This window comes from Haliaeetus albicilla, chromosome 14 (assembly GCF_947461875.1).
Source record: "Haliaeetus albicilla chromosome 14, bHalAlb1.1, whole genome shotgun sequence".
Taxonomy (NCBI): domain Eukaryota; kingdom Metazoa; phylum Chordata; class Aves; order Accipitriformes; family Accipitridae; genus Haliaeetus; species Haliaeetus albicilla.
Window position 1 is genome coordinate 32,691,093 of NC_091496.1, and position 26,826 is coordinate 32,717,918.

At 42.0% G+C, this 26,826-nt stretch overlaps 1 long non-coding RNA gene across 1 annotated transcript; it reads right to left on the reverse strand.

Annotated features, from left to right (window-relative positions):
* Positions 1-13,684: 13,684 nt before the first annotated feature.
* Positions 13,685-25,588, reverse strand: LOC138688998 (uncharacterized). Its single transcript, XR_011327807.1, has 3 exons — positions 25,384-25,588; positions 23,305-23,391; positions 13,685-21,324 (listed from the first exon to the last, which is right to left on the reverse strand). It is a non-coding gene; the product is annotated as an uncharacterized lncRNA (long non-coding RNA).
* Between the last annotated feature and the right edge of the window lie 1,238 nt (positions 25,589-26,826).

The window sequence follows — 26,826 nt, forward strand, 5'->3', positions numbered from 1 at the left end:
CCCGCGGTCAGACGGAGCTCTGAGGCCGATCGCCGGCTCTCGCCGAGGGAAAGTGAATTAAAAACTCGCCCCGCTGATCCCTGCAGGGGTAGGTGATGGAGCCCACTCCGGCTGTCTTTGGGGCCCACGGGATGGTCGGTGGGTTGCGCATCCCCACCAATTGCCCCCGGGGCCCTGGCCATCCCCTCGCCCTCCCCGAGAGATTTGGCAGGGGAGGGCACTGCCCAAAGCAAAGCAGCCCTGGGGTGAAGGTAAATAAGATGGCAGAACGAACGAGGTAGGCGTTAAAGGGAGACGGAAGGAGCCGGGCAGAGATTTAAATCCCATCCCTTCTATTCTTAGGAGCACTTTTCGTATCAGCGTAAGCCATCGGAGTTTGCAGCCCCTGTTTCAGTAACTCGCACCTCACGCCCTTTAGGCAATGTGAATTGGGCTCCTGGTTCTCTAGTGGTATCACAGTGTTTAAATCCTCCATGAAAAAAAATCAAGCAGAAGGATGAGTAACAATGAAGACACTTAACTTCGTGCTCTATTTTTTTCTATAGATGCAAATTGCAAGGTGAGGTAATTTTACTAGAGTGACTTCTAAGCGATCACAAACTCCCCCCACTTGGTGAAACAAACGTGTTTGGAGCCGTGAAAGCTTAATATAAAGCTGAAATTTGGTCTGTTGTCTGGCAGTGTCTCTCTCGATTCCCTAAACAAGGAATTATTTGAGGTTAGGAAATGGCAATTTGCCCTTCATGTTTTGAAGCACATTGGGTTTTCCTGTGTTAGCAGAGTAAGTTTCTTATCTGGAATCCAATCTGGTCAAAATCATCTTTCTGTATGTGAAAAAATAAAAGTGTATCTCACGGGAAACAACTTCAGACTACAACCCTAGGCTACATCTTTATTACCAGTAAGAGTGTTAAACCTACTTAGTACCTTAAAAGTTTCAGCTGCAATCCTAACCCTGGGTGCTCTGCTCTGCTCTTTCCTTGCAGCCTGGATGTAGTATCGCCATCGCATTGCTGAACACTTCCTTTTAAATCTTAACCAAGTCTGAAAATAAACACTTCCAGATTGCATCTGCGTGGAGTTTTTTGGAGAGAAAGCAAAAAGATGCTGGTACAGGCAGGTGAAACTTCAGAAGAGGCAGCCTCCACCACTCTTGCCATCAAAATTAATTTGTATTTCTCCTGTAATTTAAGAAAAAACATGAAGGATGGCGTAGAAGTGTGAAAAAAATGAACACATTCTAAAGGGAACACGAAGGAAAGGATGGCAAAGACGGCAAAAGGGCTGCTTGTAGCCAACTGCTGCTATGGAGCTGTTTGTCCCTTGTCCTGTGTTCTTCCCTGCCACCTCCTCAAGCATTTCTGTAGCACTTATCTCTAAGATCTAAATACGTTTAGACTGGGCTGGCAGCATTGCATGATTTCCGTCATTTACTTCTTCCCACTTCAGGTTCCAAAGGCATAGGAAATAAGATTGCTTGGCTTTTAAATAACCTTGTCAAAGGTGTTTACAGTCGTATATTAGCAGATCTGAATCTGGAATGAAAGAATTTATGGCCAATTCGCTCTTTCAAGTTGTATATCTGTTTATCTGATCCTCACTTACAAATGCCTCTAATTAAGCTATAAACTCTTAGTTTCTACTTAACCATATGGGTCGCCAGGGAAGTTTGCTGCAGTAATGTAATTTACCTGTTCTACAGCCATGTCTGCAATGCAAATCCAGCATAACTGCTTTAATAGTGTTACAACCTGCTCTCTTTTTCACAACATGGACAGAAATAAAGCATGTCCCCGTTACCAAGTGTAGTCCTGATGAAACAGCACAGTCAGTTTTCTCTTTGGACCTACGGGACTTTGTCTGTGTCAGGGAGAAAATATTCCCATAACCCTGCAAACAGTAGGAAATGAGATAAAAAAATAAAATCTGCAAATGCAAGTCCTGGGGAAGGGGCTATAATAGTCTCCATCAATTTTTTTGCACTTTCCGTGGGAGCTACTTGGCTCTGCTGTGACTTTCTTGCATTCTACCCTCACCTACCATTTGCAGTTTTTAGTTGCATGCACTTTTCATTCAACTTGAAGTCTGCATAATTTGAGGATGGGGTCCACTCTGCCACTGGAGTGGGTTGAGAGATGGTACAAGGAAAACTGGCATGTAAAAAGGGCCCAGAGTTACAATATCTATTTGTATATCTTAAACTTTTATTAAATATTTCAAAAATACTTATGCAAGAAAACCACATAAACTACGAATAAGCAAGTTTAAAAGGGGCTTGAGTCCCAGCTTTGTTACCTTAACATAGTAAAAACTCCAGCTTCCTTGGGACTGTTACCTATTGTATGAAAAATGTATTCTAAAGTATGTTCTATATTTAGGATTTTTCTCTAGAAAGTAGTGCTGACAGTTATCATTAATTTCCTGTAAGAAATGCAATTTTTGGCCTATGTTGCAGGAGCTTAAAATTTAAAAATGTGCACTATGAAAAGTTTTTGTGTGATTTTGAAGTAAGGGGAAAAGCATCCATATAGATTCACACAGGTGCCCTGGAACGAAATGCCTAGAGCAATCCACCAGACCTTCTTTTCCAATCCTACCTCTTCCAGTGAACACTTTAAACATTTATCATCTTGAAAGTATCCTGTGTTTTCATATTGAAACCTTACATACGGAGTTGCGACCGCAGCTGCAGGTAGGTGAACAAAACGAGCTCCTTAGCTAGGTAGCAAAAATATAATCTAGCGCTGATGTAGCTTTGAGGCTGGCCCGATTTGGAAGAGCTGGCTGGAGCAGATGGTCCCCGGAGGTCCCATCCAACCCTGATCCTATGATCTAGAGCTGTTGGATTCAGCCAATACAGAAGATACAGGTCAGACTGTGCTGTCAAATTACTAAAGCAGTTTAAGTCTTGGGGAATAGAAAAAGGCCGTGCCTGGAGATGGAGAGCTTGAGTGAAGTATAATTGTCTTTATACTGACATTAGGCCACCCCCACAGGTGCCTACCTGGTGGTTTACTGTGTATTTAAAACAAAAATTTGTGTTAGATTAGGGGCAAGATTTTGATTATTTGCAAGGTCAGATTGTACTGTTTCGGTTTGGTTTAGCTTTCCTCTGTGGTGTGAAGCATAGGCCAGCTTTACTGGGGGATTTTGGAGGAGGAGCAATGCTTTGATTTCTGCTGCTCATTTTCTACAATACTGTACATTTGGTTTATAGTTTCTCTTTTTATTTCTTAGTCTTTCTTCAGGAAGGGAGCCCACAATGGGTACAGTGGCCATCCTTTTCCTATTTGTACTTCTAAGTAGCAGTAGGAATGCCTCAGTTTCCCTGTTTGCATGCAGAGAATAAAACTGTCCTACGCCACATGGGTCTTGTAAGGCTTAGTTAATCTTTGTGCAGGGCTTGAGCTTTTCAGACAAAAAGCTGTATAGAAGCACATCAATGATTAGCATCAACAAGAGCACCTTGTTCTAGTTCTGCGTTGGGTGTTTCTGGGCCACTTCAACTGGAATCAAATCATGTGGGCCGGCGGAAGCAATTAGGCGTAAATTTTCAAATGCTGGTTCTTTTAAACCCAACTCTTTTCTTTGGCTTGTACCCAGCAATATGTTCTTGATCAGTTGTACAGGTTTGGCTTAAAAAAACAAGTCTTAATAGCGAGTTTCCAAAATGTCATTGGTTAAGAGGGTCGCTTTCCCCATTACCTTAGCAGGTGTACGGCTTTCCTCTGTATCCTCAGGAGTCTCCACAATCTACATCAGACCTACTCTGAGCGCTGGGTGCTCTTTGCAGGGTAGTTGGAAACCTGGTCACCAGTCATTCAAATCAGTCATAGACTGAGGAGTCCTATGACTCCATCTTAGCGTCCAGGTTTGATTTCTTTTCCTACGTAAACCTGGGTGTAACATGCATGGAGGGAGGGAATTGCATCCTGATGTGGAGTCAGGACAAAGCTGGAATGCATGCTTGCATTTGGGAGAGAGGATGGCTTCTCAGGTTTTCCAGTTCAAGTATTGTTCCAGGCTACAGGGTTTCCTTTTCTGATTTATTTTTGCAATAGTCCTTTGTTTTTGTGTAAGAGCTCTCCTGCTGATTTTTGCCTGTTTTGTTTGTCTCGGCCTTATCCTATAGCTCCATAACTTTTTCAGCTATGTGGTCCTTCCTGATCTCTGTTTAAAAGTCAGCCAAATCCTTGCATGGACAGATGAAAAAAGGTTCTTACGGATTTAATTCCCAGGCATCTTCCCTAGCTGTTTAACTCTCTCTGTCCTCTCTACCTGGGCTAAAATGTTATCCTTAAACAGAGGCTTCACACCCTGCCTTTGATCACAGACTTGTCCATTGGTTCTTCTAGCCTAGTTATCTCCTGTGGATTGGGATAAAATGGGTGACTGAACTGAGATGAAAAGAGCAACATTTAGTTTACAATACCTGTAAGTAATCGCAGTCCCGTTTCTGAGATCCACTGCTGTGCCTTGTGCTCCTTCCCACCGGAGCTGGAGTCAGTCCTGCTAGCTGCAGTGAGCTTTGGAGCAGCTCTTGGAAATCATCCCAACGTTTCTGTAGCTGTTCCAGCCGTGGTTGACTGTACTCTGCCTTCTGAGAAGTCTCAGATGAATCTGGTTGTATTCAAGAAATAATGGCAAAACTCCCTGCGTTTCTCTAGTTCCAGATGAATACTCGGAAACCCGGTGGTCCTTTGCATATCTATTTCCCAGTCGCACCAGGCATTAGACTCCTACCTGTGTGCCTGGGAGGCTACCATGGATTTTTCACAGCGGTTTCCCCAAGAGGGTGGCGGCCATTTCATTGCCTGGAGGTGTTTCTGTTTGAAAAGGAGACACCGAGACTGAACAACCTTCTGTTGTCCCCACTTTGAGGGATGAAACAGCTTTGAGAGCATATGTCTGATCCCACATCCACCGAGACACTTGATGATTAGCCGTTTCATAAGATCAACCCAGATTTATAAGTACTACACAGAAAAAAAACTTGATAGAAGGCAATAAATATTATTTTGGGTAAATGCCCGTGATGATTTTAAGGATCTTTTGTTCTTATTAAATTAAATTTACTTAAAAATTACACTCTGAGAAGCCAGGGTGTTAGAAGTTAAGGATAATACACCATACCATTTGTCCTTTTCCATCTCTATAATGGCACAAGTGTAAATCACAACCCTAACTTGATTAGCTTTTGTTTCACTGTGTTACAGTTTTAACATTATTTAAACAGTTCGTTATTTAACTGTGCAGAAGATCTTAATCTTTTACTTATATGTAAATTGCAAAGTACAATCGCTAAACAAATTGATTGAATACCATTGATTATTCATCAAATAATTGTGACAAATCATGTAATCAATTATTCATCATCCTCAGAGAAGAATAGATGACATGAAGAATAAGCTGTAATTAAGATAAAACAGTATTGGATTCTGTACTGATAATTTCTTTTGAAATTACAATTCTTGCAATTAAATCAAATTGAAATTAAAATGTGAGTAGCCTGATTGAGGCACTGAGTAATGATTGTACAAAAGTGTAATCTGCTGGAGCCTATTCATGTATGGGGACACAGTCGACATTTGCCGCCTGAAGTATTTTCTATTTTCCCCCATACATTACTTCTGTCTAATGCAAGGATGCTGTTATGATTATAGATTCTAGTCTCCTCCATTATTATGTGACTGATGCACCAGTTACAAAAAGTAAAACACCTTCTTAAAAACAAATTAAACATTTAATTCCCGTGCTAGATTTATCTTTAGCCTAATTTGTGTTTTTTCATACTAAGTGCCACACAGAATCTAGATTCAAAATGGACGTGGATAAATTCACATTGCTGTAAGAATTTGGTTTTGAAAATCTTACAGAGTTTTGACTTCATTCATTGATTTATTATTTCCATAAATACAGGACCTGACCTGGTGGGCATTTAAATCAATGGAAAAATCTCCTTTTGTCTTCAGTCATGTAACATACTTGGAAAAAGTATCTCTAGGAAACAATAAAAACATCAGCATTAGTCTTCATCAAAACCACTCTTAATGAAATAATTTCTCAGTCAATTGGACTCAGGTAAAAGTGAAGTCTGATTTTGACAGCAGTCCCCAACACGTGTGAATGCTGTCTTGAAATAGCCAGCATTTTTTGACTATCACGCTAAAAATGAAATGGTCTTCCACCTGAAAAAGTAAACTGGAAGGTCACTAATGTAGCAAATTGTGTTTCTTTTTCAAATTCAAAAAATATTTCAGAAGGACTGATAAAGTTACAGGATTTTTTGATACCAGGGATGAACTGCTGTCTAAAAGTAATCGTTATTCAAGCTATATAACTGAATGCAGCTACTAGTTGCAAGTAATAACCTCACATGACATTGTTTTGATGCTGATAGGATGAGTGCAGTAATACACAGAGTACAAGTATTTAGGTAGATTTGAAATTCATGTACTGGGAATAGGTTTTCAGTTATGATTAGGCCTGTGATTTCAATATGAGTTGTCTCACAGTTTTTTAGCTCTTTTTTTGCTTCAGTGACATGCATTGTATCAATCAGTTCAGAAGCCATAAAGGCAAAGTTTGCAAGTAACATACACACACATGGAAAAATATATTCCATTGCTTAAATAGCCATTATTTTGAAAAATGAAAAGGGGGAACAGAATTCAATCAGATTTAAATAGCATTTTAGCTAGAACTCTAAAGTGAGGCAGAAATGGTAATGTCATCAGAAGTATTTCTTTTCTCTCTCCTCTCTGCTAGACAATATACGTTTTATTGGGTCTTTATATTAAGTATCAATGAATGAATGATTTTCAACATTTGTTGAAAGTAATTTTGGAAAATAAATGTGAAAAAATCCAGACCCAAAATAAAGTAAAAAATACTCAGATTTATATTACTGAAAGCATACAATAAATTGCTTTCTGTGTTTTAAATGCATATCATGTTTTCAGTATTTGATGTTCATTATTCAAATTATTTGTGTTCCCATGTATTAAGCTGCATGGTATTGTTTCTATTTTCTTATTGGGTAAAGGCACTATGCTGCTAGTATGTGCACAGAGAAATTTAAGATTCTGCTTCCTTTAGCAGTTTGCAATGACTTTGAAATGCATTTTCAGAAAACATTTGAGTTGTAAAACTTGGTAACATGGGAGTTCACGGAAACATAAAAGCCGCGAGTAAATAAATCAAAGGATGTTTTCTGGAGATGGTGAAGAGCCAGAAATCCAACAGAAGGAAAAGGGGATAATGAGTAGGCAGCATTTCTGAAAATCAGAAATGTTTACAGCATTTGAATGCTTGTTCTTTTTTCCCCCAGTATTTGCCAGGTTCAGATAACAAGTATCTTCACTGAAGATGCAACCCAAACAGTTGATCTATTTTTCAGGTTTCTTCTCTTCTGTGGAACGTCACAACACAATTTGCTATAGCCGTGACAGCTCCCTTTAGCACTAAGTCTCTCTCTAGGTCTAGTTAGAGGGGAGTGTTGCCAAATTTTTGTACTTCTTCGTTCTCCATCCTGTAAGGTTCATTGTATATTAATTGCCTCTGTGAAGTGTCAACAATTAAGTAAGCTGAGGTACTGGATGTAAAAAGGCATCCTTGTTCCTTTGGAGGTGTCATTTTCTCAGGCACTGCCTATCTTATCTGTCGAGGTTGACATGTGAAAATATGTCAAGTCGCCTGATTTGTCAGCTAAATATGCCTTATATTTCTTTACTTGCATTTTGTGTAGTTAAACCTGATATAATGGAAACTCCAGAAAGTCAAAACACTGGAGTCAGCAAAGCAGGATTTGGCAAACTCACACTGAATTATTTGGCCAGTTTAAGGTAATTGGGAAGAAAATTTCTCAGGACCGACTGCACTCTTCAGATTGTTTTGAGATTCTCTGTAAGACAATATGATCTTATTCTGTACATTCTTTAATCGCATCAAAGGAAACCACCTGAGCCAATGCACTTAAAATTGGTTACAAAAATTACAGAATCGCAACCTTTTGTAAAATCTTCAGCACATTTCCTTCGTACTTAGAAAACTATTTTCTAGTGAGTGTGTTAGTTGTGATCCTTTTCATTCTTCTCATTGTACTAATCATCTGAGAACTTTGCTCACCCACAAAGATATCTTACAAAGTCCCTATTCTTTCATCCAGTGGCAAAACTGTATCTTGAAATGTAATCAGCGGGAAATTTGTCAGGATTAGTCAGTACTTGTCAAATCTACATTAAACCATGGCAATATCTCACTGACCCCTAGCTCATGATTTATCAAATGTAGCTAACACACACACAAAATGAAAACAGATTTTAAAAGGGGGAAAAGAGGGATGAAATGGCATTCATTAAGTGAGAGCATTTTCTTTTCTTATCTATGTGGTTTTGAAGTTAAGACTTGGTCAAAGACATTGCAGACAATACCAACACAGTGAGGAGAGCACTCTCTTTAGAAAATTTGTATCTGCATTGGTATTTCCTAAAAGGCGGCCTTGGCTTGCACAATCAAGGGGGTGCATGCCCGTTGGAAGAGGTTCAGGGCCAGATCCACATAGCTGATGGTGGAGAGCGTGATTCCCACCTTTCGTACAACAGCCTGGTCACCAGAACACGAACCTGAGGCTTGGCTACCTTGCTTCTCTTCCATCCACAGCTTAAGGGCTAAAATTCCTATCTCCTACCTTGCAAGAGAATGACCTGAAACCCTGCTGGAGAGGCAGGGTTCTGGGCAGGAGAGTGACCATTCATTTGACCAGGGGGGGTGTAAGAGGGAGCGGGATCGAGGAGGAATAAGGAAATACAGGTACAAGAAAACACAACTGGAGACCTGGATTATCGGCCTTCCCAGCGCTGTTTCTTACTTTACTCATCACCGTTTAGTTCCTGCTGTGTGAGCGTCCTGAAGTTGGATGGTGATACAGCTTTGACTGGGGCAGTGAAGAGTTTTTGCTCTCCCTTATTCCCTTGTTGTTACTCTACTCAGGGAAATTACTTCATCCTAGGCCTGCCGCTTAGCCAAGTGCTTTAAACAAGAAGGTATTAAGTAAGTAATGGGTAACCACTGCAGGACATCTTTAAAATAATGAAGAGCGAGTCACTGAGAGCCAAAGGGATAACTTAAGCGTCTAAATCCAGATGAGGTTTCAGGTTGTCGTTCATTAAATCGCTTAGGCAGGTACCTGGGAAGTGATTAGAAGAAAGGTGGGATCTCAGTTTTACCTTGTGCTATGACATTTGCTATTAGGTTCCCTCCCCTGACATACCATCCCCACACCACCTGCTCGCTCAGCACCTCCGTTGTTGCGTGTGTCACTGTCAGGAGGTGCCCGCCAGGACCTGGTGTAACAGATTCCATTCTGAGAGCAAGAGAGCATCCAAAAATGAGGGGTGCAGCTCTGTGTCCAGAACTGTTTTTATCAATCTGACTCCTACGAGCAAAAATTTTGAGTTTTCTGAAATCTGATTTACTGTCCACAGAAATGGAAGAGAAACGTGCTCCTGTGTTTTTGTTTCACAAACAAAAGTGAAATACCAAGTGCAAGGTAATAGGTGAGTATGTACAAAATGTATACAAAGTAGCGGATGTGTTTGGTGCATGAGTTTGGACTTGGTAATCCTGGAACAACCGGTTTCTCTCTCCTTGATTCACAAAAAAATGAAGGGGACAAACTCTGCCCTCAGATACTCACCCATGACTCCTGCTGAGATCAGTGAGAATTGGCTGTGTTACTCTGGAAGCAGAATTTTGCCTGGAAAACAGAATCTAGTAGAAACTATGCTACTCTCTTCACTGCTAGAAATTTGCTGGCCTTGATTTCTTTACCTGCCCCCCCTGCAATTCAAATGGAAAAAGTTGACCTTGTGCACAGGTACCTTTGAGATGCTGAGCTACTCTCAGTGTGCAAAATGAGCCGCCTTTGATGCAGGAGACTTGCAGAAGGTGTGGTGGAGGGTGAGAAGAAAGTGTGCCAGTAAATATATTCAAGGAGGGGGAGATGAAACCGTTGAGAGCAATCTTGAAACAATAATCAAAATCAATCCCATTGGGGGATATTGTTGGACGTGTTGCACTTCACTCAATTCCTTTGACTGATTCCCAATTACACATCAACGCGGTGGAGAGGTCTGCTCTCTGTGGCTCTGCCCCTGAATCTCTGAGATGCATGTGAGTCTTCATGCACCACGTGCAAGATCCAAGTCACAGAGAAGTCCTCTAATAGGACTTCCAGACATAAAAAGATGTAAATAACTTAAGTACAATTTCTTTGACAAGTACAGTAATAATGAAAGATGTAAGGCTGCTAATCCAGTCCCTAGGACCAAGTGATTGAAGAAAATATATAAAGAATAACCTCCAAGCTAAAAAGGGTAACCAGAGCCTACTGAGCTTCTCGCCATCATCCTGTCTTGTCCTATTGCTGCTCCACTCAGCAGTAGCAAAGTTCTTAACTGTTACTCCTATTTCATAGACAACCTCCATTTTCTCTCCCTGCCATTTTCCAGGCAGCTGTGTCTAGATTGCTAGGTTTCCTAACTCTCCTGAGTGTTTCATCCTGATTTCATGTGGGACTTCTATATTCTTTGCTCTGAACCTCATGGGGACCTCCCCTGCCTGGATGTTTTTCGTGATTTCCCAGATACTAAAGTATAGGACACACCATTGCAATTTGGGATGCAGCAACTCTCTTCCCCAGCTATTCCCTCTTCAGCCTTACTCAGTAGGCTGGACCTAGTTTTAAAGACACTGTCATGTGGAAGTACTCATTGTGCTTCATAACATTGACTAGGTAGAATTTATACTCATAAACAGGTAACCATTCTTCCTCTTTCTTACCTATGCAATGCTGTAGTATCAGAAAGCCAATAGATTACCACAAAATAGACATAGAGGAGCTGGGTCCATTGGAAAATGTGAAAATGTTAAGTTCAAACCCAAAGCGCACATTCATCTCAAAACTGAATTTCCATGTGAGTACACGATCTTTCATAGGAACCTCTGGGTTAGTCTTAACTCATAACACCTATGTCATCCTGTACAGTTTTCGTTCAAGGAATTTGATCCATGCTCTATGCCTAAATGCAGGGGTGAAAAATGCATTGTTTTCATTTAGATTTCCTCATTTTCTCACTGGTGCTGGGGTAACTCCAGCAGCTGGTTCTAAATGGATAGTATATATTTATACTAAGAACTACAATAAACTGTCTCAGAAACCGAGGCCAAACTTGAAGCTTGCCTCTCGTGTGAATGAGTGATTACCCGATTTTACTACTTGAGTATGGAACTGTGAGTGTAACTGATAGCTGCCGGTTTAAGCACAGCTTGGTCACTAAAAGTAATGAGAAACAGTGATAAAGTGGATATTTTATGAAAGGGAGTGCCAGGGAATTCCTGGCTGAAGAGATAAAAGAAGTCACTGGAAAGCAGCTCTAGACACAACACATCTGCTGCTAGGGCGATTGAATACTGCCAGCCTGACGGGCTGCCCAGGAGAGGTGGGAAGAAAGAGTTTTGCCCTATTTTAAGACTTCTTGGTAGGAAGAGCGTGTCCAACAGCCACTGAGGTCCCAGTGGGGTAAGAGGTCGAGTCCTTGCACGCTGCCTCTGCCATGTCATGGGGAACCCAGCCCTGGGGGAAGCCCACAGGACTCCTTCCCTCTCGTGCGTGAGCTGGCGATCTTTTCTGTCGGAACGTGGAAGAGGGAGAACCCCATCTTAACCCCACAGGAGGGAAGAAGAAGAGGGGATCAGGAAAAGACCCAGCAGTTCAGAAGGGCTGTGGGCCTTGCTGCCCCATCGCTGCTCTTCTCATCTTGCTGTCTCAGAAGAAGGCATCTGCCAAAACCTCCATCCCTCTTCAGGACAAGGAGGAGGGGAGGGGGACGAACCCTCCCTGGACTGACCCCGTCAGACGTGGAGCCTCCGATGCTGCAGAAGGAGCAGGGGTGATGCTAGGTCAAGAAACAGATGTGAGGCTGGCGGCTCAACTCATCTAGAGCTGGAGAAGGTGTGCTTGCTTTCGCTCTCTTTGCTGCTTGCAAAGTTAAGTTGTAAGTGTGGGGATGAACGTCGCCGAATTGAGGTGAAACTGAGGGAGACGGAACGCTCAGATGAAGCCACCGTGAGCTGACCACAGGTGGGGCTCCCAAGTGGAGGTCTTGTAAAGAACTTCCAAATCTACTTCTCCATATTCTTTGTATTTTGCATCTGGCACCACTGTAAATATCGTATGGATATCTGGCAAGGGAAGATATGATCTAAGAATATGATCTAAACTTTCTAATGAAAAATGAAAGAGCCAGAAAAAAGCATCTAAGGATTTGGGAGCTCATCACATATTGGCCTGGGGTACGAGTCATGACTTTTAAGCGCTTGAGGTTGACAGGAGTAGGCAAATATTGATTCAAAGCTCCAGGGTGTAATGTGACAGGGAAACGCTCCTTTGAGATCACTAATATATGTCCTGGGGAAAGAAGCACATGCTATAGCTTTTGGAGAGTAAGCGAGAACATCCACTAATTGTGCTTTCCTTCAGGTTCCTGTAGGAATAGGGGGTTTTGTTTTCTTTTTCCCCAGCCAGTTTCTGTAGGCAGGCCAGGCTTTTAAAATTCTCTGTACAATCATAATGCAGCTGTCGTTCTGGGAGATATCACCGCACACACTTTCCCCCCTGGTATTTCAGTTAGACTGGAAACTTTATTTTCTTGCATTGAAAAAAAAAAATTAAAGTCCTCGCACATAAGATGTATCATACACAGTCTTTGAAATCACAAGGTTTGGGAGAGGAAGCTTAGCTGGAAGATATTCAGCTGAGATGAGGAATAATGTCTACAATAAATTTCATTCTCAATTTTTCTCAATTTCTCCCTCTTTTCCAACACACAGCTTTGATAAGAAAGGATAGGACATATAATTACCCATTTTCTCTCCCTGTTCTTGCATTTATACTTATAAAAGCCGTATATTTTGGAAAGCCTGCAATGTGGGAAAACAATAAAACATTATGTCTGTTTAGCCAGAAAAAGACGATATTAAAAAATCTCTGAATGCTCAGATGAATTCTCAGCCTGATCTAAAACAGAACGGGGGGGGGGGGAAATCACCAGAGTTTCATAAATTCTAGGTACAGCTTTGACAGAAACTGTAGTATAGGGGCCAGATCATGTGCTTTGCATCACAGAGTCAGCAGTTTCTGGCCGTAGTGTGGGCATATCTGTTCCTAGAGAGACAGGGGTGTGCCTGGGAGACTCTTCTGGGGAGCTGATCCCCTGCCTGCTGTTCCGATCTCCTGTGACTGAAATAAACCTGGAAGAACATTTTCACAATTAAAAATGACGCTCTTAAAAAACCAGGAGTATTCCCCCTTCTGGTTTTTGACCAGCTCTAGCTGTTACTAGCTGATGTAAGGCTAAGCCTGCCCGGTGTGTGGTCCGCGAACGCAGCCAAGGATTTGGGCTGGCGCGTCTGACTCTGGTCCGAGTTACGCCGGCGTATGCCGAGCGGGACCGAAACCTGCTAGCGGAGCCGCAGGAAAGCCGGATCAGACTGATCCGTGCCAGACATCTAAATAGCGGGAGGCGAGAGCAACGTGGAGAAGAAGCTGCCTCCGACTGCTCGCCCCCACCTGTGATATGACGACGAGTAGGTGCAGGTCCCCGGGCAGCGTTGCCCCCAGGTCCCGCTCCTGCAGCGTGGGACACAGCTGCCTTTGTCGGTGGGTCACGGTGCTGCAGTTACAAGAGCATCCTCTGTTAAAAGAAGTAATTTCCTCTCCGTTTGGGCTCCCGGGGCTCTTAAGAGTTAATGTCCTGGAATTAGATCAGTTCAAAAAGAACTTGATTGATGAGCGACTTGCACCTTTATGACCCAAAACCAAAGCAGGATTTGGTCTTTGGTCAAATGCTACGTTTGCTATGGAAGATTTTTAGTTCTCACGTTCGATCTAACTCTATGTTCCTCAGCTAATACGCGGCAGTTCTAAAGCACAGTAGTGTATCAGCGAGTTTACGGTCTCAAGCAACCTGAAAATGAGAGCTATATGTTGCAGTAAAATATTGACATGAAGTGTTCTTTTTTTTTTTTTAATACAGGCTCCAGGTCTTTTGTGTTTAATGTCTGAGTAAGATATACGATACTAGGAGATGCAAAGTATAAACTCTAGCAGATTCGTATTAGTTAGAAAGTATGCAAAAAAAGGCAGTACAGAATGTCCATTGAGTACAATGGAAAATCCTCACGATAAATCAATTCCCAGATTTCTGCCTTACTGCTGTTAAGAACAAGTGGTTTAAAAGACCAAACTCCCCAAAACCCAGTTGGGAAAAAGCCTATTAAACTAGGGTGGGGAGAACTGAAATCAATCTCCTCAATTAATCCTCTGTTTGGACTCCTTTTAAAGCTTTAGCACATGTTATTTTTCTTTAAAGGGGGATTTAGTACTTGGGCAAATGTTCCCACATATCAGCAAATGTAAAGTCACTTCTTTACTTTTTCCATAGCCTTCCTGATTAATGAGGAAAAATATTTTTATTTTGAATAAAGGTCTATTACTTCCTGATAATTTTCATGCTTGAACCTGATCTCTGGTAAACTAATATAAATCAGGAGCAACTTGGTTGAAACCAGTGAAGTAAGATTAGCATGGGAGCAGAGCTGTACCCATAACAGTCTTGCAATAGATCTCTCTCCTCTCTTAAATTTCTGCAAAAGTATGCAAGCCAACAGCATGAATCTAGTATAATTAAGAGCAGAATTTAGCCCAAAAGGTTGCATGTAAGATGACACGCATTGCTGTGGCAGCAGACTGATGTCGCATGCACACAGGAGTCTTTACTTTCTTCCTGCACCAATGAGAAAATCCAAGAGTTGTGAAAAAGAAAGCAATTATTCAGGAGTAAACATTGAAATCAGTCATGGAACAGTGTGGAGAATACACAGTATTACTGAGCAAGTAAATTGCAATTTATGTTACTGGTGCTTTTTGAACCTTTGCTCCAGTATGAAACTCCTTCTGCAAGAAAAGTAACATGAAAGACAAAGCTGCAGCAAAGAAAATACATTAACTTTTGCAATGGTTTCATGTGTTTTCTTGCTATTTGAATGTAATGTTTATCTCATAAATAGTATTTCAGTGTTAAACAGTAACTCTCTGTCCCATTTTGAAAGTCAGAGCGTCCTTCAGGAGTTGCTATGATGCCTTTGAAAGCAGTTTTTCTGTAATGAAAAGACATACTATGTCACTGGAACAGGGTCCCGAGGAAGGCTGCCCACCACTTTCAGCCTCTGGGTAATCTGGCCTCAAACACAACCCTGTGTCAATCTTTCTCACTTGCTCGCTTTCTTCCTCGTCTGGAGTAAACTAAGGAGTACCTTGGAAAGAAAGTTTATCAAGACAATACCACAGTCCAAAGTCAAGCCATTAGTCACTGCATGAATAGGTTTTAAAAAAATAAATGTTTTTCTACTGCTTTTTCCGTGGGGCAAAAAAATAGAAATGATTTTTCACACTTTCAGGTCTTGCCTACTGAAGTACAGTGCAATATTCATGTCTTTACTTCATTAGGGCTACTTACTTGCTTAAAACTATGTGTGTGCTTAAGCATGTTGTTGAATTAATGCCGTAAGTTGTAGCACCTCCCCCGCCCCCCACCGCAGAAAACAAGCCTCAAGAGAAATGAAATGACTATTCTGCAACTGTGAGGTTTAAAAACAAGCTCCTCTTCTAATTCTTAAACAGAGGAAATTAAATTCATACTTTCCAGTACGGTTAATCCTGAGCTGTTTGACATATTTGAACATTAGCCATTTGCACTGGGGTATAAACTGAGTGTGGCTTTCAGAAATGCACTATTCCTGTAGACTGTTGATCCAAATTGACTGTCAAAAGTTATCTGAAGAATTTCAGCAGCTGACCTGTTTTATCATGGCCACCAGCTGCTAAAAGCTGTAGATGGTGATGAGAGCTTAGGTGAGAGAAAAGAATATGGAGAGAAGTTAAAAGACAGGAGAGCAGAGAAGCTTTGTGAGCTCTTCAGGTCTTTGGCCCTCATTTCTTGCTCATAAAGAGAAATTGTGGCTGAGCGATACCTACTGAGTTGGGCCCTTGGGGTGGAGCCATTCAGAGAGAACAGGGGAATGGTAAGCTATGATATTTATTTCAAGCAAATAAAATAAAGGGTTATACACTTCATGCCTTGTGTTAAACTGTTCATAATCCAGAAACAATAAGGATAAAGCTGATTAAGCCAAGGTGACTCAAATTGGGATTTGTCTCATAGGACTTTAGTATAGATAACCATGTTTAAGGTAGCCAACAAACCCCCTACGCAACTACTGGAGAGAAAGAAACGTTAGAGTAAAAATCATCCGGCCATCATTAGCTGGGATGCCTATTTCTTTCTGTTAATGGTAAAGGGAAGTAACTCAGATACAGTCAGATATGTTTCATTAGGTGAGTCCTGTTCTCTTTGTTTCTAATTGTGGATTAGGCAAGAGGAGAATAAAGGAGTTAACTTTTCTAGATTCCTCAGCAGATTTCGATTGGAGGTTCCCAAGTCCCTGTAGTTAGCAAGACTTGTATAAAAGGTCACCTTCACTGCTCACAACGTGATTTTTATTACTAGAAAAAGGTAATCACTTAGGGCAACAACAGAGTACCAAAAAATATCCAGCTGTTCCCTTCTTCCATTGCCTCACTCTTTTCCCAAGCTGCATTTTTTATTGTCTCGAACAGGACAAAAAAGAGCATGAGAATGAATTAAGACAATGAACAAGCACTTTGCTGAGCAAGTGGGAGATGTGGCTGAATGTTAATATATATTTTCTGTCACCACTGTTTCTCTTACTCCTTCTTGTCCACTCCAAGCAAGGGGAATGCAATTGGCTTATCATGGCAATCTTGAAATAAGTCTCCTGATTTATATGATTGTAGCACTGCTCTTTTGTGTCATAAAATTCCTGTAGAAATGTGGACAAACTGGGTAAATACTTACTGGCAGCAGCGATGTCGTACTTGTATCTATTATCTAAAATCAAAAAGTCCTAGAGATAATGGTGGCCTGAACTTCTTTTTTTTCCATGTGGCACAGAGGAGGGGATGGAGCATGGGAATGGGACAGAGGAATTCCTGAGATCTGAACTCTGTTTGGATGCTGAGTCTGTGGCCTCGGGCTAGTCTGGCCTTTCAGTACTTCAGCGACTGACACCCTATAAATACACAAATAATAGATAGGAACAACTTAGGTCTGGATTTCATCCTGGCCTCAGAAGGCATGAACCCAGGAGCTGCAGACAGTAGTCTCCTGACAATCTGCCTTACGGCCCCTGAGCCACAATACTGAGTGCTGCCGTCACTTTCCATCTTATTCCTAAAATACCTATGCAGCAAGGCTTCGAAGTGGTACATCATCCCTCTGCCCACCTCTCCTCATCAATAGAATGGGGCTAATAATAGAAATATTTTTCTTTTACCTGTGCTTATTTACAAGACTGTCAAGACTTAAATCAATGACAGAATAAGCAATAAGCCACTATCTTTCCAAAAGCTGTCTGAAATCAGAAGTGCCAGTGTGCCAGTGACCAACAAAACACCACGTGCCAGATAGCGAACATCTTCTGTTGGTGAACAGATGCTCACACAAGGGGTTACAGTGAAGTCAGCAGAGGTTCACACAGCTTTTGGCTATTTTGAGCAAGGGGACCACGGTCTGGTCCTGTATTGCTACTGATGTTAGAGCAACGTTAGTGATGAAAGATGTCTAATCAGTACTAAAGAACTGTGAGACTTTAAAAAAAGAGAAGAACTATTTAATGACAGATAAAATTGTGAAAGAAATGAAGGAGTGATGAAGGAAAAAAATGATTACTTAAGATATCCAACAAACCACTGCAAGGGGTTTTGCTATAATTATATAGCAGGTTTAATAATACATAAACTCTGATGTTCTGTTGGAATTAATTGATGTAAAGCATCGGTGTGGATTTTTTCCCTCCCTCTCTTACTGGTGCTTGTAATTCAGAAGAATGAAAGGAACCTGATTACTAATTGGGAAGAGTTCAATAGGTTACATTTTCTGAGAGAGTTGTGCTTCCACAAACTCGTTGTGGCCAGATCCTCTCAACCCAGCTCAGACAAAATTCCCAGCAAAACTCAGCATTAACGTGCTTCAGGATTGGGTCTTGTCTTTGTTACCTGCCTCTGCCTTTGGGTTCACTTAAGGTTGCCTGTAGCCCCAAGTGAACGAATTACTTTTAAATAAGAAGTTTCTTTGAAGCTGCAGCGTGAAAGGGGATATATATAGCTGATAACAATACACTACTCATAGCATAAAATCACCCAGCACATACCAAAAGAGCTGACTGTAAGCTGCAAAGCTCAGCCCGAGACTCAAAGTTCACCCAATCTGGGTAACGTCAGCGCCGAGAGGACCGGTGCGGTGTTGCGTTGCCCGTGGACCATTGCGCAGGAGGCTCAGCCCGGGGGAAAATCAGGAACCGCTAACCTCGTCTCCCTCTGCCATCAGCACATCCCCTGGTACACGAGGGCAGCCCACGGGATGCCACCTCTGGATCTTCTGGTGGGGGTCTCCGGGGCAGCGGCAACGGGGCTGCACGCTCCGGCTGGGTCTCGCCCTCCTCCGTGGGAGCCGATGTCTTCTCATCATCCACGCCACACACGTACTGATTCATCCCCACACTCCCTTGCTCCACAGGAGAAAAACAAGCAACGAATGATAAAATTGTTCTCTCTGGACTCCTCTCCAGTGTATGCCTGTATCCATTTTGTGGTATGCGTTAGAGAGCAAGCCCTGATGGTGTTTGCAAAGCCATGTCCATAGTGCTTATTGCTAGCACAAATCTGCCCTTAAGCCGAGAGTTGCATTAGAGGGTCACTGTGATTCCCTTATCTCATATAGCAACATAAAGCAATCACGTTGTGGTCTTAGGTCCGCCCCACGTTGCTTTTTAAGGACCACTTCTAGTCAAACAGATCTCTGGGGCTTAGAGATGTAAGTAGTTTACTTCTGTAAGAAGCAGAGGCCAGAGGCCGAGAAGCTCTGATCCCTTGGGAAGTGAAGGCAGGACATTTGTTTGCCGAAAGGAGAGCTGCTGGTTCACTGTGTTTGATTTGCAGTCTCCTGCTGAGGCAATAAATGCTCAGAACCGCTGGCATCATTATGTGCTGCTGGTTGAAGTCTTCACTGTACCAGGAGCCACGCAATGCATCTTAAAAGGTTAACAAAAAAGAGCTTTGCTTCCAGCCAGGACAAGGATAAACAGTAGAAACAATTAAAATCTGCTAACCTGCTCTCGAGTTTTCCAGAAACTGGTGAGGTAAAATGCAGTGGCAAAATAAATGCCAGCTGCTAGCTCTGGGTGTGAGCGAGAGCTGAGCGTGAGCCCGGACACCGGCGTTGCTCTGCGGTGAGCGCGGTGGTCCCGCTTCACCCGCATCTCGGCAGAAAAGCTTTTTGGTGCTCCTGCATCCCTGACTGAGCGACACTGCAGATGCTTCTCCAGGCATCAGGGGAAGCTTATCAATCTCTTCACAGGACACTGACTGTTAATGAGTGAATTTTGCCCCTGCATCTTTCAGGAAACGTGTGGATACGAGTCACCCAAATATTGTCCAATATGTGCTGAAGTAGAGGTTGTAGTCTGTAAGGTATGCTGCTCTAAGCCTTTGAAATCCCATCAGCAATATGTTTACTGTGCAGCTGTGTCTTCATGTAGTTCGAGGGGAAAAGGGATGGTTGCACAAATTGGCTTTATAGGAAAAGCCACACACGCCTGAGTAATCCATAGTGTTCATGATTCATCTTCAGGTGTGAATGCTGCCAGCTGGAGAGCAAACTTTGGGTTTATACATACTTTTCATGGATGTGGTCCTACCGTGTGTGAGAATGATAGGGGCTGTTGTAAGAAAAAGCTCATGTCGTACTTGCTGCAGTGCCTTGAAGTTCACCCGGAGTCTGCCGTGGTCTTTGTGTAATAGCCCGAGTCATTGTAACAGAAGCAGATTTGGGGATAGACTCGCGCTGCATGGCCGAGGCCCTCTTTTGACTTCCCAAGGTTGCTAGAAGGAGTAATACGTCAGATAACCTGCTCATCACTTGTGCCTAGTGTTGGAGTACTGTTTCCCCTCTGTCTTATGTGTAGAGGAACTGCTAAGCTTAGCATAAAGAGAGAAACGCAGTTATAGCACACATGACTAACATTAGAAAATAATTCTTGAGGCTTTTGCTCACTGAAAATTACAAAAAAAAAATCTCAGGCCCTTGAGACGAACACTTTGATGTAGCTTGGAAAATAACAGAAAAGCTGCTCTGAGTGCTGGGCAACCCACCAAGAGTTCATAAGTTAATGACTCAAGAAAGCATTACTGTAAGCAGCATTTCAGTTTTGGGCCTTAAATTAAGCATACATTTTTCATAATGAAGAGAAATGAATGCCTGGGATTTAAAGAAAATGCGAAGAAGGTTATGGGAATAGGGCATAGTAGGAAAAATTTCCCTGTTATGCCTCGTGCCTCTCTGCACACTAACATCACCAAAACCATCAACAATAAAACCCAAGATGCTGAATTTGTCTTTCAGCAGCGATGGAAGGTGTTCGGTCTGGGATTGTGATTTATGGCTATTCCAGTGACTAAAATGGACTATGGCCTCTGAGGGCATCGAGTAGCGGCCCTTGGCACTCTGAGGGCAAACATCACGGCACAGCTCAAGCCGCAGTGTTTTTCCTCCCCAAACAGGGTGGTTCCCCCCCATGTTGCCAATTAGGAAGAATCCTTCATAAGGACTCTCACCCAGATGAGAAGAGCGTGAGCTGTGATGGACAGAGATCACAGGGAGCTTGCTAACAGCTGGACAGAATGGACAACCATGTGCAGGTATTTCAGCCTGGTCCTGTTGAAGTTACTAGAATAAACCAGTAAAAACTGAGACCATATGATGGGTCTTCTACAGTCACATTTGAGCGATATGCTGATGTGTCCCATGGAAAGTCTTTGCATGATATCCTCAAAAGGATTTCCTGAGGAAAAATAGGAGTTCACTGACTCCATCTTTTTTTTTTTTAATTTAATTTAATTTTATTTTATTTTAGGAGTTTGGATGACTCCGTTATTGTACTACTGAAGTCACGTTGTTCAGTGTGGACAGCCTCATAACATCCTGTGTGATAAGGGAAACTATTTTATGAATAGGGAATCAGATGCAGAGCAGGAATTTGTAGTTAGATCATCAGAGAAGAATATCTGAAGCACCCTTCCTTGAAATTGGATCACTTTTCTGCTGCATTGGTTCATTGTTTTTAGTTCTAGAAAAGATAACAATCTATTAACTCCATGGAAATCTCACCAACCTTTCTAAAGAGCATACTTCAGTATGTTCCTCGTGATTTAATCTCTGGCTCAGCCAGACAAGCTTGTCCTGTATTTTCAACTACTTTAACAAGACAACGATATATGAAATGAAATATTTTTAATTGAATTGCCACTGAATCAAGAAATATTTCAGAATAATAACTTGTGAGCATTCTTCTCAATAAGTCAATAGATAATCATATCAATGTGCGGAGATAAAAGGAATGTTAGTGGCACAAACTAAGGACTTATGTCTGAGCCGTGTGGGCACAAGGTAATGCTGGGACTGAAAGCAGGTTTAGGTCCAGCCTCAAATCAGCATAACGTATTCTAGAGATCCAGTTGCTCTTTCAAAATCAAGAGTTTTGAGCAAATTGGTCTGTCTGAGAAAATGCTTGTAATACATATGTTGCTGTGTGCTGTTTAAAAGTTTGTGTCTTACCCCTGAAAGATGGCAGTGAATGATCCCTAGGTGTGTAAATAATTTCTAGATCTACATAGTCACTTTTAGGATAGAACACTGCTACGTTCTTACAAGTTATTTCATTACTTTTTAATTAATTTATCTTCTCAGCCACTTAATCAAATGTTATTTCCAGCCATGAAACTGGATAGGGGCTGGTGGAGGTTCCCATTTATTTGACAGATCTCGCTTTTGTGGCTTTCTAGATGACAAATTAGTCTGACTTTTGCAGTGCTCTGGCGACTGTAGTGATCCAAATATACTTTCCTGAATTCACAGCACCTTGTTTTCCTTAATGCTCTTCTTTGTTTGAATCTTTGAAGACATCTGTACATAATCTTTTCTACAGGTGTTCAGCTGTGGTCTCATCTGCAGAGAGACCTAAGGAGGATTTGTGTTGAGCTGGTCTGCATCTTATCCATTCACAATATGCTAGAGAACGTCTTTAAGAAATTCACTGGCTGATATCTACACCTGATATTTGGACTAATGTAAATAAGCTTTCAAAGGCATAAGCAACACTTTAAGATTCCAGTGCTCAGGATGTTGTGCTGGCTTTTTATATCATCAGGGACATCACTAACATGAAAACTAAAAATTATTCATGTTATGCAGCCACTCAAAAAGAGTGGCATGATAAACAAGGGTGTGATATACATTCGCTTTTGTTTGATATTGGCCAATGTTTTGTCTTGCATCCCAGCCTTCTGACGCGTACAGCCATTCATAGACTATGTCAGAACTGCTTCCTTCATTAAATTAATCCTGATGTTTGTATCTGACAAAGCTGGAAACCTCTTCCAAATTATATTGCATCATGTATCTTTGAGATATTTTTCTTCACAGTGTTTCAACATTATTTGTATAGTTCAGTACCTGAATTGTAGATGCAAGTAGAAGCTTGGTCTCCACGTGTGTCTTAGTGTCCGCTGTCTGCAACCCCAAAATGTGAGTCATGCAAAGAAGGTTCTATAGGGAATTTGTGATGGAGGTTCATGATTAATTTTATATTTTTTATATGAATAAGACTTGGTTATCAGAAATATTAAGTATGATTTTAATACTTCTAAAACTAAGAATCCCGCTTGGTTTAAACCCTTCAGAGATGAAACATGGCTATTACTTCGAATAGTATGAGCTTTTTAGGTGAAGGTTTTGTTATCAAACATTTTCCAGTATTTGGTTCCAATAAAGGAATTGTTTGTAAAGGAACCAAGATTTTAAAGCTCATCTGAAAATCTATGTGGGTGTGCTCACCAGAAAAAGAAATCCCTCTGAAAGTATGGATATAGGAAATCTATTGCTTAGATGTATTTATTTATGTTGATTCAAGATTTGCTAGGAATGGAAATGAAATCTTTAAAAAATGGTAACTAAATCAAAAGCTACCAACATTTTGTCAGACACACGTATTTCTGCTGGTCACACAATAATAATGATGCATTTAAAGTATTTTCATCAATGGACTTACCCCTTGGGACCAAGGAAACGTTTGGCCTGTGGTCTCTTGTGTACCAAAGACAAACAGACTAAAATGGTTGTCTTGGTCTGATTAAGCCTGTTTCAGAATAAAAGTGTGAAATCTATGACTCAGCTACTGGTTCTTTGAACAAAAAAGTAGAGAAAAAATACTTAAACAAAGTGCTCAGCTGTTGTTATGGTGACACATTAAACTATCCAGTCATTCTGGTTTGGATCCAGAAGCAATTAAAGATGTAAGGAAGGAAGGTGCGCTCCCATTTTGGAGCACTTCAAATCAAACTTTCTGCGAGCTGTAGCTGAGAAGTATCTTTAGAATGAGGATGACAATTGTCACAATAAAATACAAAATCTACGTTGAAGTCACTCATAAGCTAGGAAATACCAAAATTAAGATGCTTGTGCAACCTCAGCTCACTTCCTTTGCTGTGCCCTTTGTATGTTTTTCTTTACATGATCACACACCTCATTTAGCAGATACGCAGCAAGCACTAAATAAGCAACTGAAGTGCTCCAAGGAAAGATCTCTCTTCCAGGACAGCAAGAATAGCGCAGGGTGGTACCAAACAGGGCCTGAACAGTATAGACAGAGCGATCTCCCTCACTCTTTTGGGGCAGTTCATAGCAGAGCTGCTAAGTGCATAGAGGCACCAGCGGCATCTCTGTGACCATAAGACATGTGTATGTGTGTGTGCATGTGCGTATACATAAATACATATTTTTACTTAAGATTTTTCAGTGTAAGGTGTCTGAAATATGAAGGCGATGTTGCAGACTGATGGTTTTATAAGATGATACTGAGGGTATCAGTTGTACGCTTACATGTGAGCATGTACTACGTGGCTTGCTGGGAACCAAACCTCTCCCAGTAAGCAGCAGTTCCTGAAGTAAACTATCCCCAGAACCGCACCTGGCTTTTGCTTAGGGAGCACCACTTTTTTCACTTGAGAAGTGAACCAACATATGAGCAGCGTGGATAATCGTGGGTCTAAGTGATTTGAGGAATCCTCTGCAATCCCATGAGACCAATGCTTATTTCTGATAGTCAGTCTGAATGACTGCCCCTGGTGAGTTGGGCATTTCTCCTTTGCCTCAAAAAATCTGTTTTCCTAGAAAACTGACTTTTACACAACTAGATCCCCCTCTATAAATGTGGTTGTCAAGAAAAATGGTAAAATAACTGAGGAATATTCACACCAGAAGCTGTAAGCTGCTCAAGAGCAGCAGGAATCCTATAAGCTGCTCTGTATTTGTGCTGTGCAATGAACCTTGGGACCACATTACTGGCTGATCCCAAAGTGTTACTTTATTGAACATCGCCACTATGAAATTGTCATAGCAATAAGATGGTGATGACTCTGGAGGTAGTGGCAGTGGAGTAGCTGCTGCCATTATTTGTGCTGTAACCCCTGTGTGGATGAGCAGGGGATTTAAACACTTTCATATGGCATCCTGATGGTAAAAGCATTTCCCTTTTGCAGCATGTACGTGAGTTAAAACATTTTTAAATATAAAGTGGAATGCAAGAGGAATCCTTGCAGCTCCCAAGTACAGCGCAGTCTACGTGGGGAGAAAATGTATTAGGACTCGAGATCCTAGCGGAGTCAGTTCTGCTAATGCAAACCATGTATGGCTTTGGTTTTGCAATTCTGGGAGCAGGTATAGTTTAGATCCTAGAAAATACTGGGCATAATTTCTGTCTAAAATAGAATATTGGAGGGCAAAAAGGGGTTGGTTGTGTGGTATGTCTGAAAGTTGGGCAGCTATCGAAGAAAGAAGGAGATTGAAGAAGCAGACACCCCTGCTAGTCATTCTCACCGCTCTCCTAAAGTAGCAGCCTTGTCCTTGGCTTCAGGGGATCCAGGAAGGGCTCAAAATTTGGGTTGTGGTCTGATAACATTCCAGGCCAAACACGTGTCATTTCGTCGGTTAGCCTCTTCAAGTCCTCTCTTTCATGGTCGTATTAAAGCACTTGAGAACGTGTGCCCATGGTTTGGCTGAGCAGGAGTCAGCATTGTCCTCTCTGAGTACAGGACAGCAGAGGAAGAAGACGACCAAACGAAGAACCTACCTGCCTGTTGCTGTTGGTTGCATCTCTCCGAGACTGAAGGGAAGGGACAGGACACAGAGAGGGTCGCGGTCAGGCAAAGGACTCAGCCTGAGATCCAGCGTCTGGCAGAAAGCCTAAGTTTCAGATTTGTGAGAAACTGTCTGGGGGAGAGAAACATCTTTACACGAGATGTGAAACAGGAGGGCCTGAGGGAGGCTTGGAGAGAAGCCCAAGAATGAGCACAGCCTGCTGCAGTCATCGGCTCCGGTCGGGGCCTCCCTTCTTCCACTCGCGTGAAACTATTTCTATTGTCATTAAGCCTTAAAAAGCTGTTGTGTATCTGGATGTGCACGTGTGTGTGTGCATGTGTTTGCAAAAGTGACATGTTTAACTTCAGATCTGACGATGTGCCTTTGGCAGATTCAATGTAAAAATTAACTTGCTCTGTGCCTTTTTTTTTTTTTTTTAAAGAATAAAACAAAACCAGATTGAGCTTTTACACTTAAAGCCCTAAGAAAATCATAAAAGTGAATTATGGGGTGAGAATTAATCTTTAAAGGAAAGCTTTACACTGGAGTAAACTTGGAACATTTATACATAAAATATTACATATAACATTTATGTGTATAAAATCTGCTGAACTGGCCAATTTCTGACTATTATATAAACTTTATGCATTTGAGAAAGCAGACTTTCTTTCACAAAAAATAATTTGTTCTAGCTTCTATTATAAAATAATAATCCCTCGGTATCAACACTTGACGCTATTGTCACAAGCTGTCTCCTCTGTGTGCTGTTTGGTTGAATAATTTGTCCTTTGTAGATTGAGCATGAAGTGCATTGGTCTAGCAAGCTAAAAGCACGATGCAAACCAGGAGAAGAAAAAAAGATAAGGCTGGGAAGGGAGCATGTGCTCCAGACAAAGGACACACACCATTTTGTGGTGCAGAACTCGTATCTAAACGACTCCACGTTCAAGGTTAGCTTGGAGAGGGAGCCTGGGTCTGGGCAGACAGTGAGTCCCCAGATTTAATCTTCCTGACGTAAGACAGAGCCTGGGTTTTATGGCCAACCTTTGAGGTGCCTCAAAGAAGGGGCTGGGAGAGGGTCCCCAGGGAAGGCAGCATGCAGCAGCACGGAGCTGGGGACCGGAGAAGCGTTGGGAATCCTCCATCAGGAGAAAGCCGTCTGTGCTCCTGCTCTTCCCTGCGCTTGGCTGCTTGGGGTCCTGAGCACGCACTCGGCAGCCTGGGGCTGGTACGCCCGAGGGATGTCCCGAGGGAGGACTGTGAGTGGCAGTCATACTTCTCCAGCATCTCCAGCATGGTCCAACTTCTCCAGCATCTCCAGCATGGTCCAACAGATGAGTACCACCTCCTGGAGCAGTGAGACCTCCTTGGAGACGGTGGGTTGGCTTTGCAGAGTAACTGGACTCATACAAAGCACCGGACACACGTGAAGTGA